This window comes from Bombus affinis, chromosome 12, assembly GCF_024516045.1.
Source record: "Bombus affinis isolate iyBomAffi1 chromosome 12, iyBomAffi1.2, whole genome shotgun sequence".
Lineage (NCBI taxonomy): Eukaryota > Metazoa > Arthropoda > Insecta > Hymenoptera > Apidae > Bombus > Bombus affinis.
This window is the reverse complement of record NC_066355.1, coordinates 11,899,826-11,912,631: the sequence shown is the minus strand read 5'-3', so window position 1 is coordinate 11,912,631 and position 12,806 is coordinate 11,899,826. Positions and strand designations below refer to the sequence as shown.

Here is a 12,806-nt window from a genome sequence, read left to right as displayed (position 1 = left end):
TATAATATATATAGAGTATAAGTTTGTTTCGGAGCACCCGATATATACACCCATCTACTAGCCATAATTCGTACAATTTCGAATTTTTCGAGATCGGCGCCAGATTCCACGTGAATTCTGCAGATACGAATTAATTCGACGTACATGCGATTAAGGTGGTTAATTAATGGAAGATCGTCGACGCGGTGAGGGCAACAGGTCTGTAGAGTTGGCAACGTCGCTACCGTTAAAATGTAAACAACTCGGCGTAGTACAGCCTGCGAGAAAATTTTAAAGGTTGCCAGAAGATATACTCGAACGCAAAACCTTCGGCCTTGCGTTCGAGCTCGAATCTTCTATTCGATCTCTTCGTTACTCTTAACTCTTAAACGAGACGGTCCTCGAGATTTTCTACCCGATTATCTTTCTATTCGTCATTGACGAACGTTGCACGAAAAACTAGCGTGTTAAACTCGCAATTTTAATGTTAAAAACAATTTTTTCGACGATCGTTTCGTTTGTTTGTAATTACGACGAAAAACGTTCAACGAAAGAACGAACGAACGAACGAACGAACATGGACGAAACTTGAACACTAACGTTTCAACATCCACGATAAATACCTTAGTTATTATAACTTTGAGAAAATCTTACTCTTGCGAGTAATCGTCTCATCCGGAAAAATTGCGAAATTGAAAATAAAAAGGAGCTGGCTGTGCTTTCGGCGTCGGAGAAGGTGGTGTCGGAGCAGCCAGGAGAAGCAGGATTCGCGACCCGACGCGACGCGACGCGACGCGACGATACGCGTTGAAAATTTCCGTCACGAGGATCGCCATTGTTTTGTACTGCAAACTCGTATGTTTATCTCGGGAATTGCCGCGCGTCAGAGAGAGAAGGCAACGCAATAATAAGGGGTTTTTTGGACAGCCTTGGAGAGAAGAGCGAAGAACAGTCGACGAAGAGAAGGAAAGGAGAGGAAGGCGAAGGAAAACAAAGAAAGACGGGACGAGATCGTTGGTGGAGCTGCTTCGTAGCTTGGGTCCTGGGGCGAGGGAGAGAGGAAGACAGAGAGTGGACGAGCAGGTCCTTAGATCCCTTGAAAAATGAATCTCCCACAGATTCAGGGTTATACCCGGCCCGACCGTTCACCAAAAACGATCCCTAACCTGCGTCAAAACTTTAAGAGAGCAAATTTTACTTTTGTAAATGGATACTTTGACCGATACCGATCTACTAAATATGACGTGTAGCTTTTAAGGTCGCACTCTCGACAATGAAAACCGATCCCTTGAAACGAACGTTTCGTCGTTGTCATCGTCGTCGTAGTCGTCGTTGAAGCGATTTTCCTCTCCAAGTATGCACGTATTTCGGTGTGGAGATAAAAGTATACGTTGTATCGATAAGTAAGTACATAGTTCAAACGGCATACGCAATTTTTTCGCCACGATGCAGAGCTCCGATGAAACATTTACTAGACGTGTTATAAAGCTACTATATCTCCGTTCTACTATTTCGTAGATTGCCGTAGTTAGAACCAAATTGCAAATCGAAATATGATACAACGAAAAGGATATAATTCCTGAAACGATGTTTGCGGTGTAAATGGACTCTGATACCTATCTAAAACGCAAGGTTTAGCTTTTAACTTATCCATCGGTGGTAATAATATAATTTTCCAAGGTTCTAGTTTCCAGAAAATTCGATATTTTTGCGAAGCTTTCGGTGTTATATACGGTGTTATATTCGGTATTATATATATATAAAAGTTCCGGTATTTGAATTCTTATCGAAACAATTATTTCGATCTTGTCTTGTCAAATCTTGTTTTTTTCTTCTTCTTTTTTCATACGATAGAGACAAATAAATTTTCTATGATCTTAAATCTTAAAATATATAATTTCTTCTTACAAGAAATAGTTTCTACGCAAGCTGATCGATTCGTTCGAGAGGAAATACATAATACCGATACCGAAGTAATTGAAATATGAAACGGAAAATTTATACAGTTTCGTCAAGCCGCTAACTCAGCGTGTTATAATTAAACTTGGCAACACGAGTGTGCGAATCGAACGTTCATAATGTTATCAAAGTTTCGTAGATGCAGACTTACGAGCGAAGAAACAAGTTTTTCGTGACACACATACCCATGAATGATGTAACGTAATTGCAACGATGAAGCAATTCCGTAAATATACCAGCCAGTTTTGGAATTCTACGGCACGCGTTTTTTTCTTTTTCAAATAATTCGTACGCCTCCGATCGCAGGAAAAGAATAATGTACGTATGTAGATGTACTACTGCTCGAAAGTTTCGCATCATTTATTCGGCGAGATGATAACTTGGATTTTTTAATGGTACGAAAGTGCGAAATGAAAATACGAAAGTATATCGTAAGACAATTTGATAGATTCGACGTAAAAATTAGTAAACGGTACCTATCTGATATCGGAGTGAGAAAAATATTCGTTCCTGACAGAAACGTATTATTACGATAACAGGGATTAAACTTTTCAGTCTTTTCAGTTTTAGGAAAGCTGAGAAATTACTAGTCATGGAAGTGTTAGGAATTTCAACGCGACCAACGCAGCACGTTTAAAACATCGACGAATCGCGAAGAGGAAATTCCCTCCGCCATTTCCGGCGCGACAAACCGCAACTCAACGAAAAACGAACAAATTGTTAAGCAGCGTGGAAAAATATTCGCGATAATTGGCTGGCCCGTTCACGCTGCTCCATTCTTACGAAACGTTGCCAGCAATTAAACGCGTCGCGTCGACTCAATCAGGAAAATCCATTATCGCGCGCGACGCTTGACGGATCTCTCTCTCTCTCTCTCTCTCTCTCTCTCCCTTATTGCCGATATTGTACGCGATAAAACAAGCGAGGTAAACGTGGCTACGTTCGTCCCATTCCCCTCGTTCATCCAAGTTCCAAGCCTCCGAGAACGCGACTCATTCGTACTCGGCCTCTGTGTATGGTGTATGGAGCCACTGCGTGGCTAGAGCGACAATTACTAACCTGGGTCAATGAAAGAGGAAAGAATACTATGTAGTTGGCTCAACGACGCGTAAAATGTACGCAAAAAGTGGCGCTACCGGACCTCGATTCCCTTTCTTCGCCATTTAACGGTATTAACGTCCGTTGATTTTTTCGCCGGCAAATCTAGTGGAAGTTTGGAAGACGGATTCGATGAAATTTGAGACGGGCCGATAAGGAGGTAAGAGAAACCGCGCGGTTAGTTCGAACGAACCTGCGATTATTACTACCGAGTAAGCGGATACGTTTGCCCGTTCGGTTACATTTTCGCGAGTTAACAAAACATTTCGGTGCGGTTACGTGCGCTGCAACTGGTTTTTAAATCTACGATTACTGACCTAAACCAACGAAAGCAGAGGGAGGCGAGGGCGAGAAACAGCCGGCTCGGTGATACGATTGCGTGAATTTGCTTAACTAATGACATCGCTAACGTTTACCGTGCAATCGCGGCTCGTTATCGTGAATGCGTGGTGCCAACTTTTGCCACTCGGTACGCGCGAACGCGTTCCCGCGATAACGTCCTTTCTGGACGAGAATTCGACGGTCGAACGAGCAAGCGTATAGCATAACCGAGTTTTTACTCGGACGAAACTATGACAGATATTTGGGGGATGAATTGCCGCGATTGCGACTCTTCGAGGAAATTTCCAGCGCCGGCGATTCACCGATCGATCTTCTTCTTACTTAGAAATAGGAATACTTGTTATTTAGAGATAAGAAACACCGGACGTAGTTTCGGTGTTGATTCGAATACGAGTAAATTATAGGTGTATAATATATGTATGACCTATGATCCAGCGAGGATACGTACCGGTTCTATTCCCCCTTGATAGCGCGATCCTAACACACAGAGAGCATGCGTTCGTCACCGCGCGACGGTATCCGGGACTATACTTCGCCTTGGACCGTCGTAAATCTAATCTGATTTCGAACTTGAAACTCGTTGTGATTTAGAGTTTCGCAGATGTATCGCGCTACGCCAAGCGCGGTCCAAATCGATTAAGAAAACAGTGACCTTCGAACTAGAAATTGCTTAAGTTCAAGAACGGTATTTTTTAACTCTGTTTGTAGAGCATTGTCAAACGAACGGAACACGTTTTGTTCTTCGAGACGAAGTTTAGCCATATAGGATGGCCATTGTTTCACGGTTGGTAGGATAATTATTCATACGTATGTTATGTATATGTATCGACGCTTGTATCCTTCTGCTTCGAGTGCCTTGCAAACGTAATTTTGGAGGTAGCTGTACCGCTTCTATCGTACTGCTGTTGCAGAGAAATTGATATAACTTTACGCACACAATCTCTTAACGTATATACATGTACATACGTACGTCACACGGAGCTTGTTCCTCGAGTGTCTGACTCGACTCGACTCGACTCGACTCGACTCGCTCGACGATCCGAGTAAGAGGGAAATCGGTCGAGCAAAATGGAAGGGAAAAGGAGAAACGTTCGAAGATCGTGGTTGGAAAGGAGACGGATGCGTTCGAGCAAAGTGGAAGAAAGAAAACAGGCTGGAAGAGGAGTCACAGAGCGAGAGGAAGACGCTTGTCGAGCTACCGCGGATAGAAAGAGACGCGCGATCGGGTCGCGTCTAAAAGAGCGAGAGTAGAATAAAAACACGCGTTCAGAAGGCGAGGGAGAGAGAGAAAAAGACGGATCGAAAGAGAGAATGCACGGAGACCGGGTTCGATGAAACGAGAAAGAGAGAGAGAGAGGGGGGGGGGAGAGAAAGAACGCTATATAAATCATGAGACGAGAGAGAAGGAAACGCGTTTAGTATAGAAGGAGAGAGAAAGGACTTCCGAAGGCTGCGGTGAGCGACTCCGGCATGGCAGTTAGAACGGGAGAGGAACGGAGAAAAGATACGATAGTCACGTTGGGTTTCGTCGAAAGGACAGAGAACGGAGAAGCGTTCAAGGGCGTGATAAGGAGACGCCGATCGAGCGAATGCGCGGGAAAGAGAGAGAACGAGAACGAATGGATTATGGGAACAGAGAGGAAAGGAGATAAGAGAGTCGAGGGGAGTCGTACGATGGGGCGAGAGAGAGAGAGAGAGAGACGCTAAGAGGTGGAAAAGGATGGACGCGTAGGGGGAAATGTAATGGCGGAAGGGAGAGAGGGAGAGAAGGAACGGTGGCGTGAGCGAATAAGGGAGAAAATAAAAGGACGCGGGAGGTAGAACGAAAAGGAGCGCGTAAGAGAACGAGAAGGAAAATGAGAGAGGGCAACGTCGAAAACGAAGGAGGAGGAAGTGACTAATTGACGGAGTGGAGGAAAGTCGGCGGTGGTGCGAGAGGGAGCGGCAGGTCCGGGGGAACGTTCGACGATGAAAGACGAAGAGGGAAAGTGGCTTCGAGCCCCGAGACATCTTGGGGAAGATTTTTTATCCCTTCAAGGTCAGACCTTCGGTATGGCCGCTGCTGGACCACAGCTCTCGCCTTGTCGAAGTAACGAGAGTTAGAGTTAACAGTATCGAACGTCCGACGAGGCAACGTCCTGCCCGTTTTATTTATAATCATCGTGTAGTTATCAGTTTCGTTTTCGACTCGCGACGGGCTCGTAAATTTCTGCGCACCGGACGTTACGTAACAACGAAATAAAAGAAGATGAAATAAAATGGACGCGGAAAATGAAACGGCACTGCGATGGTTTGCCAGGCGGATCGGTAAATCCGCGAGAGGAAGCGTCGACCGTTAGTTTAGCACGAACGCGACCCGCGAATATCGACTATGAATATCGAATGAAGCATGGAAGCGACGAGACGGCGATTCGTCGTGGTCGTCGCATCGCCGTCTCGTTTTCTCCGGTGTTCGTGTTTCCCGATCCTGGTCGTATTTCTTGGTAGGATGCGCGTGCACGCGCGCCGATTCCCCCTTTCCCTGCTGGGCGGCTATACACGCTGTAAAAGAAACGACGACGATAGGTACTTGATAAAATTTCTCTTCCGGCACAAGGCACAAGTACAAGCAGGCGCGTTAAAGGCAGGGCCACGCGTGTATACCGTTGCGATCGCATTACGCTGTCGCACCGTTCAATTCGCCAACGTGCAGACGCCCCCTTAAAAAAATATTCGCCGGCCTTTCGAGTATTGTTCGTACACGGTTCGCGAATTAACGGTAGTTTATGTTGCTACCTGAATCCCAACAAAGACAGAGGACCACCTTCGCGCGTGAAACTTTATCGAAATGGAACGGATATTTACCATTCTCTTGGTCTCGTTCTCTCGTTCCTCGATATCGATCCAACGATAGCGTGTCCCGCCTTCGGAAATTAAAACTTCAACGCGTAAAGTATCTTCAAATTAAATTCATAAAACAAGCGTCAACGTTTCCCCTTGCCGTTTAACGTAGTACCCACGTTATCGCTATTAGGCGATAGGCTATTAGATGTAGTTTACGGGTTCGATGGTGTACGGGTATCGTACACGTACGTTTCCCATTGAAAGTAAAAAAGACCAGGACTTTGAGTTTCGTAGGAGTCGAGGTGAAAATAATTTCGGTCAATAACTACGTGTTAGGTATCGGGTCGTGTTATCTCGCGTATGGTAATTCGCGACTCTTAAAAATTCAATAAGCATTTTAATTCGCTTTCCAAGAATGTGACAGTTTCCTGGTTGGTCGATGAGCAACGTCGTCTTTCGTCGGGGGTCCGTCTACCAAGGAGTCACGATGACCAAATGACAAAAGCCGGGCTCGCGTACAGAAATACGATACGAATATAAGAGGAAATTCGTTATCGAAGAATGCAAACAAGAATACAGCTGCCATAGGACCGGCAGTTTGGTCAGAGCGGCTGACTTCGAACCGCTATCTACGCGTTGGCGTAACAAGTGGCGGAAGCGAAATGGCCGATCCGGGTAGCGTTTTATGATTTAACCCACTTGTACGAAGGTCAAAGTCGAAATTAGAAACTCCTACGATCGTTTCCGACTTTCGTTCGTTGTCGTGATCGTCGGCCGGTAGAATTGGTGGCGGAGAAAGTGTTTGGTCGACGGAGAAAGGAGCAGAGAACGGAATGAAACGAGAAGAAAGGGAGCAAGGTTGATGGGAGAAGGGAGATGCGGTGTCGGAGGTGAAGGAAAGATGAATTTGTTCGTTGGATCGTAAGAAACTCGGGTGAAGGGGTGTGAACGGAGGAGTATAGGACGCGGTAAGAGGAGGGATAGAGAGGGCGGCGATAGTTTGATGCGCGAACGATGCCGCATCGGAGAGCTCCCGTACAAGCGGGAGACATCGACGGCCGAAAAAGGGGACCGGTTCCTTGCCTGTTCTTCGACCGTAATCCACTGTCCGAGGGAGGTAATTTCGAATTTTGTAAAAAAATCTCCTAACGGGTCTTCTTACCTGATCCCCGGCTATGATCCGTCGCAAGGGTAAACGTAAATTCCGAGTTTTTAGTCGATCGGTCGGTTTTTTCTTTTTTTTCTTTTTTTTTTCGTTCCGTCTCTAAATAATATCTCGTCTCGTTATTAAATTATTACCTGGGGTGATTATCGGGCTGCCGAGTCTGCCCACCATCGAAACGTTGGTATCTCGATAGTTTTTATTTTTATACGCGGTTATTTACGGCCAAACATATCGCGTAAACTTATCCTATCTTGTCAAAGATCTTTTAATATTTGGGAATCGAGTCGAACGTCGATCGAACGTAGATTTCTCGTGATAAGGAAATTCTAATATCCCGCGATGTTAAAAGTATATTTGTATAAAAGGATATTTGTAAATTACACGTTTTCTATGGTAACGATCATGTTACATCGTGCAATTACGCGGCGTTAATTCCTCCAACGAAACAAGCTATTCGTAACGTTATGTTAACGTTTTCAATTAATTGCCTTTAAATGCAACTAAACTGACCTCGTGATATCAACGGTTAATTAAACCATGCGATATCCAACGACGGTTAATACGTTTAACTTTACGTAATATAAAAGGCTAAGCACAGCTGCTCCCAACTCTATGTATAACTGTATTTCGATTATTCGTTTGTGCCTATTTCGAGCCGAAATTTCGAGTAAAAGTCAAAAGTCGAGTAAAAGTTACGCGGCAGCGCATCGACCAAAAATCGGCGAAATTCGACCAAATAGCTCTTCGATCGCGCTTGCCTAACAGATTCTCCATCGCACGGCTCAAACTCGAAACGTCGATCCAGCTCGGAACCTTCGGCCGTCATTTTTCAACGAAGCATCGACTTATCCCGCGATCGAAAGTACGCCTCTTGCTGCCACGAAGATAAAAACTCCAAAAACTCGCTTAGTCGGTTTTAAAGTCCTTCTAATCTTCTTATATCGTACGGCGCTGCTCAATTTTACTCCGAAACGCAACGTTTTCGAATTCTTGGCTCGATCTTCGGATAGCAACGTGAAAAATATTTACCTGCGAGAAGGTAATCGATCGACCTAATCTGATCGCGGCAAACGTAACGCAACGCAACGGAATGCAAGGAAAAGATCGATTTTGTCGTTGTTTGCGAGCGGCGTAATCGACCCGATGAAAATGCCATTACATCGGTGCGCGCAACGCCACGTCGGTATCGAGAGCTCTTCCAACTGAAATCAACACGAATGGCCGCCCGCTTATCTGCAGTTTATTTTTACGCTTTTTTTTTTATCTTATCCCAACTAATATTTCTCCTGGTTGTGTTTGACGATGATTGATAAAGACGGGAGCTGTTACACTGGTGAGCTGGCCGATGCGCGCGACGCAACGATCGAGCGTGCAAGAGCGGTGGTTCGTGGTTCCGAGGCGAAGCGAAGATGCGACGAGGTCCGCGAGCGCTGGCCAACGATCTATAAATATTCCCATGTTCGATACAATCGGCTGGCTAAACAAGATAAAAAAGACGCGAACGGGAAGGCATGGAAGATTTTCTGTTTCAGTTTTTCTTATTATCATTCGCATGGACGAGAAATCGCGCATCCACGCTCTCTTATCGTTTGGGGCATTCGTCGGATCGTTCCATTGTCCTTCTCTGCTCGTTGAGCGACGAGTTTTTTTATGCGAATTTTTATGGATTTATAGGAAATCTGAAAAAATCTGTGCAAAGTTGCACGGAATTCGTAGAATATGTGAAACATATAAAATACCCAAGGAACGGTGCTCCCTATAACACTTGGTAGATAAAACATTTTCCTGTCGAGATTTTACTTAATTAAAAAATTATATTCTCAAGAATATGGATCTGCGGAAAAATCCGCTGTCTGACGATGAATCGCATATCTAGATCGTGAAAAGTTTCAATTCTGCACAGATACTGAACGCGCTTTCTTGCAAGTTCGATGTTTAATCAATGACGATCTAACGATCCTGTTTCGTTCGACGATACGACATCTAGTTTTTTTTTTTTTTTTTTTTTTGTCGTATAACGATACACAAACAGAGCGGTAAATTTCCACAGCATCGTTTTCTCGTAGTATAGTATAGTATATAGTATAGTATAGTATGGTAAAAAAAGCCTAGCGCACCGAGTACGACGAAGACTCGGCAGACGATAAACCGTCTGGGAGAAATTCGAGAGGATAGAGCCATACGCAGGTAGGAGCGATCGAATCGGATCTTTACACCCCTGCGGTTCCAGATCTTTCGATTCTTAGCCGACTCTCCATTTATTTCCCCTACCGGTAACATTCAACGACAAATGTTTCGTAGTGTCTGTCGACCACGATTTCCACCATGCGTATAAATAACTACGTTGGGGTACGCGTGTATATCGTATATCGTATATTCACAGGGGTGCAGGTTGTTCAGGTACACAGGTGTCGCATGAAACCGGTAGATGACGATTTCGAGGATTACGCGCAAATTGTACAGGTGAATTTCCTGTGACGTGATTTTAATTTGAAATATTTCTTTTCTTTTCTTTTTTTTCTTTTTTGCAGCTTTCAAGATATCGATAAAAATATCTCGTTGACTTTTCCTCGTTGTATCGTTTATATTATCGTCGCTTATAGTTTAACCAGTACTCGATAATGCATACCATCTTCTGTACTAGTTTTATTTTGCATCGTTACGTTTCTACGTTTGTGCAAGCTATTTAACTAAAAACGTTTAACGTAATCGAGAAAACGTAGAAACATAGTCACTAAGAATAGGATACGTTGACAACGAATGATCGCATGAAAATGACCTTATTTTCGGTTCATGAATCATTCATCCAAATCGTTCATCGTCGAAAGGTGTTGTTTATCTTGCATGGTCACGTACGTATTGCGTACATATTCGTCGTTTAGTTTATAATTCATGTGTTTTTTCAAGGACTGCGGTTTAAAAATGCGCGTGGGAAATTAACACCGTTATTTAAAAGCGAGACTAAGAAACTGTTGCGATATTATTTAAAGAAAAGTGAAAACGATGGGCGAAATCGACGATGGATAGACGGATAGAAGCAGGGGAAGAAAGATTCTCGAGTTTCACGATTTCTACGATCGAAAGACGCTTCACCCCTACGGTATTGCGACCGTTGGCCTGTCTCCCCCTGCCAACCCCGTGGCGAGGACATTCATACATTTTATAACGCAGGTCGCTTTTACCCCCGGGGATAAATAAACACACACGCACGGATGTATAATGGAGGAACAGGTCGAGCACACAGGTGTCTGGAAGGGACCAGAAAGGCCACGGATGGATGTTACGTGCGTCATCGTTGATGCGTGTATGCCTTGAAAATGGGACTTCTGGTGTCCGACCCCCTACACGACTCTCCTTTTTTAAGGGATCCGACAAACGTGAACAGAGGCTAGACGTATGTATGCGCGTGTATCGTCCTATCTCCTTTCTCGTCCAAGTTTCCCCTTCTGTACCGTTTCTTTTTTTTTTTTTTTTTTTTTTCGCTTTCTCGTTTTCAATTCCTTCTACACCGCCGCACCCCCATCCACCGGGCCCAAAATGGCGCAGGTGCTGCCTCCTATAAAATCCTACTAAGGTCGGCATACAGTGGCGTGGGTATTATATTAATCGAGCGCGACTAATTTCCTTCGTAGAAGACTAGGATCGAGGACGACACAGAGTCGCGGAGTAACAACGATATTTTCTAATTAAACGGTCGGTGGTTCTTAAACGGTAATTTTCTTGAACCATGTTATCGAGCGTTCGGATTCGTGTTCGGTAACGTTCGAGGTATCCGTGTTCTACGAGCAGGTCTATTCGTCGAATGCGATCCTCGAATTTACATACCGCGCCCAGAACCTTGACGAGGAGAGGAATATTACCACGGTGCGTGTCGATCACGATCCACGCCCATGCCACGTCTCGTAGTCGAACGTCCTTAGGGATGCGACGCACATGTATAGCGGTACGCCGCACGTTTGGAAAAGTATTGACCAAATCTCGTCCTCGTAGCTCGGCTTTCCATCTCTGTCCGATTTTTGAAATTCAGATCTCACGAGTAAGGCCTACGGGATATTCGTAAGAACGTAGAACTCTCTGTAAAAATCGATTCACCGACGTCCGTATACCGGAATGATCGAAGAAACAAAGATCGATATATAAAGAAAAGAGGAGGGATTTGGCGCGGACGTGGATCGATGCGGTGGCTTTCAAAAGATTCCAAGGCTGGGGCGTCTTTCCCACGACCACAACGAACCCCGAGCGACCGTTGAAGAAGCTGCAACGTGTACGGGGGTGGGCAAGTCTGTTTTCACATGTGGCTCGCGAAAAAAAGGCCGTCGGAAGGCCGTTATGGGGTCACGGGTCGACTTATGGCGCTGGCTGACTTATGGTACTCTTGCCGTATGCATGGTCTTTGTCTCTCCAGTTAGACGCGGTATAGACCCGGTCGGTTTTTCTTATAATTTTTGAGAACGGATTCCATGGAAAAGGACTTCGTCTTCGGTGTAAACGAGCCATTACCGTCTAGGGTGTAGGTATGCAGCTAATGAGAGTTTGACCCAAGGAACAAAAAAGATATCGATTACGAAAGCGAAATTTCCTTCGAATATTAGCTCGATACGAAAGAACGGTTTTCGTATTAAACGCACGACCGCCAAACGTACAAACTACGATTTGCGAAACGCCGCTTGAAAGGTGATTGCGAGGTGGAGGAAATCGAGTTAAATCCCAGTTAACGCGTGTTAGACGCAGCCCGTTGCTTCGACGTCGCGCATTGAAAAAGCAATCGATTATAAAATTACCGGTCTTTCCTTTCTTGTTGGCTCGATGAAACAGAAGTGGCACAGCGTAACGGCTGTTACGATTCACGGGCGAAACGCCGGTGATGGTAATTGCGATCGAGCGATCGATCCGGCAACGGATAATGCCACGTTCACGATGGTATTCGATAAAGATCTCGTTAAAGGAGCGTGAAATTAGCGGTGAAACAAGCGAGATCGTCGTGGCCGTGTCGTTGGCAGATGTCTAGACCTGTATAATCATAATCGAGCCGCAGGATTTTAACCCGATCGGTGTTTCCTTGTTGGGGGAACGTGCGGACGCTTTATCAATACGAGAAAGTGATTCGCGGCCGATACGACGAGACGATGATGGCTGGCATCGGTTCTTACTGAAATTCAATTACACGATCGGGGCAACTTGGCAGATTAACATCGGTGATTCTCTTCTTTCGTTCTCGTTTTTTAAAATGTATTTTCGGGATCGGCAAGGATTTGTACTTCGTGTGTTTAACGTGGTCGCGATCTTATCATTATCTTTATAAGCGTTTCAATTTCTTGATCAAATAGCGCAACAACGAGAAAACGTGGCTCGAACGATCGGGCACGTAAAACAGAGGCTTACGCCCAACCCGTTTTCGCCTGGAGAACTCAATTTCTGTTTAAATTATATAGGGTTATCG

At 44.8% G+C, this 12,806-nt stretch overlaps 2 long non-coding RNA genes across 2 annotated transcripts in view; one reads left to right on the top strand and one right to left on the bottom strand.

Moving 5' to 3' along the window:
- The window catches only part of LOC126922864 (uncharacterized), a 140,330-nt gene that overhangs the window by 110,611 nt on the left and 16,913 nt on the right, over positions 1-12,806 (bottom strand). The gene's annotated exons all lie outside the window — the stretch shown is intronic.
- Positions 10,304-10,930, top strand: LOC126922872 (uncharacterized). The gene is made up of 2 exons (XR_007712972.1): positions 10,304-10,466; positions 10,538-10,930. It is a non-coding gene; the product is annotated as an uncharacterized LOC126922872 (long non-coding RNA).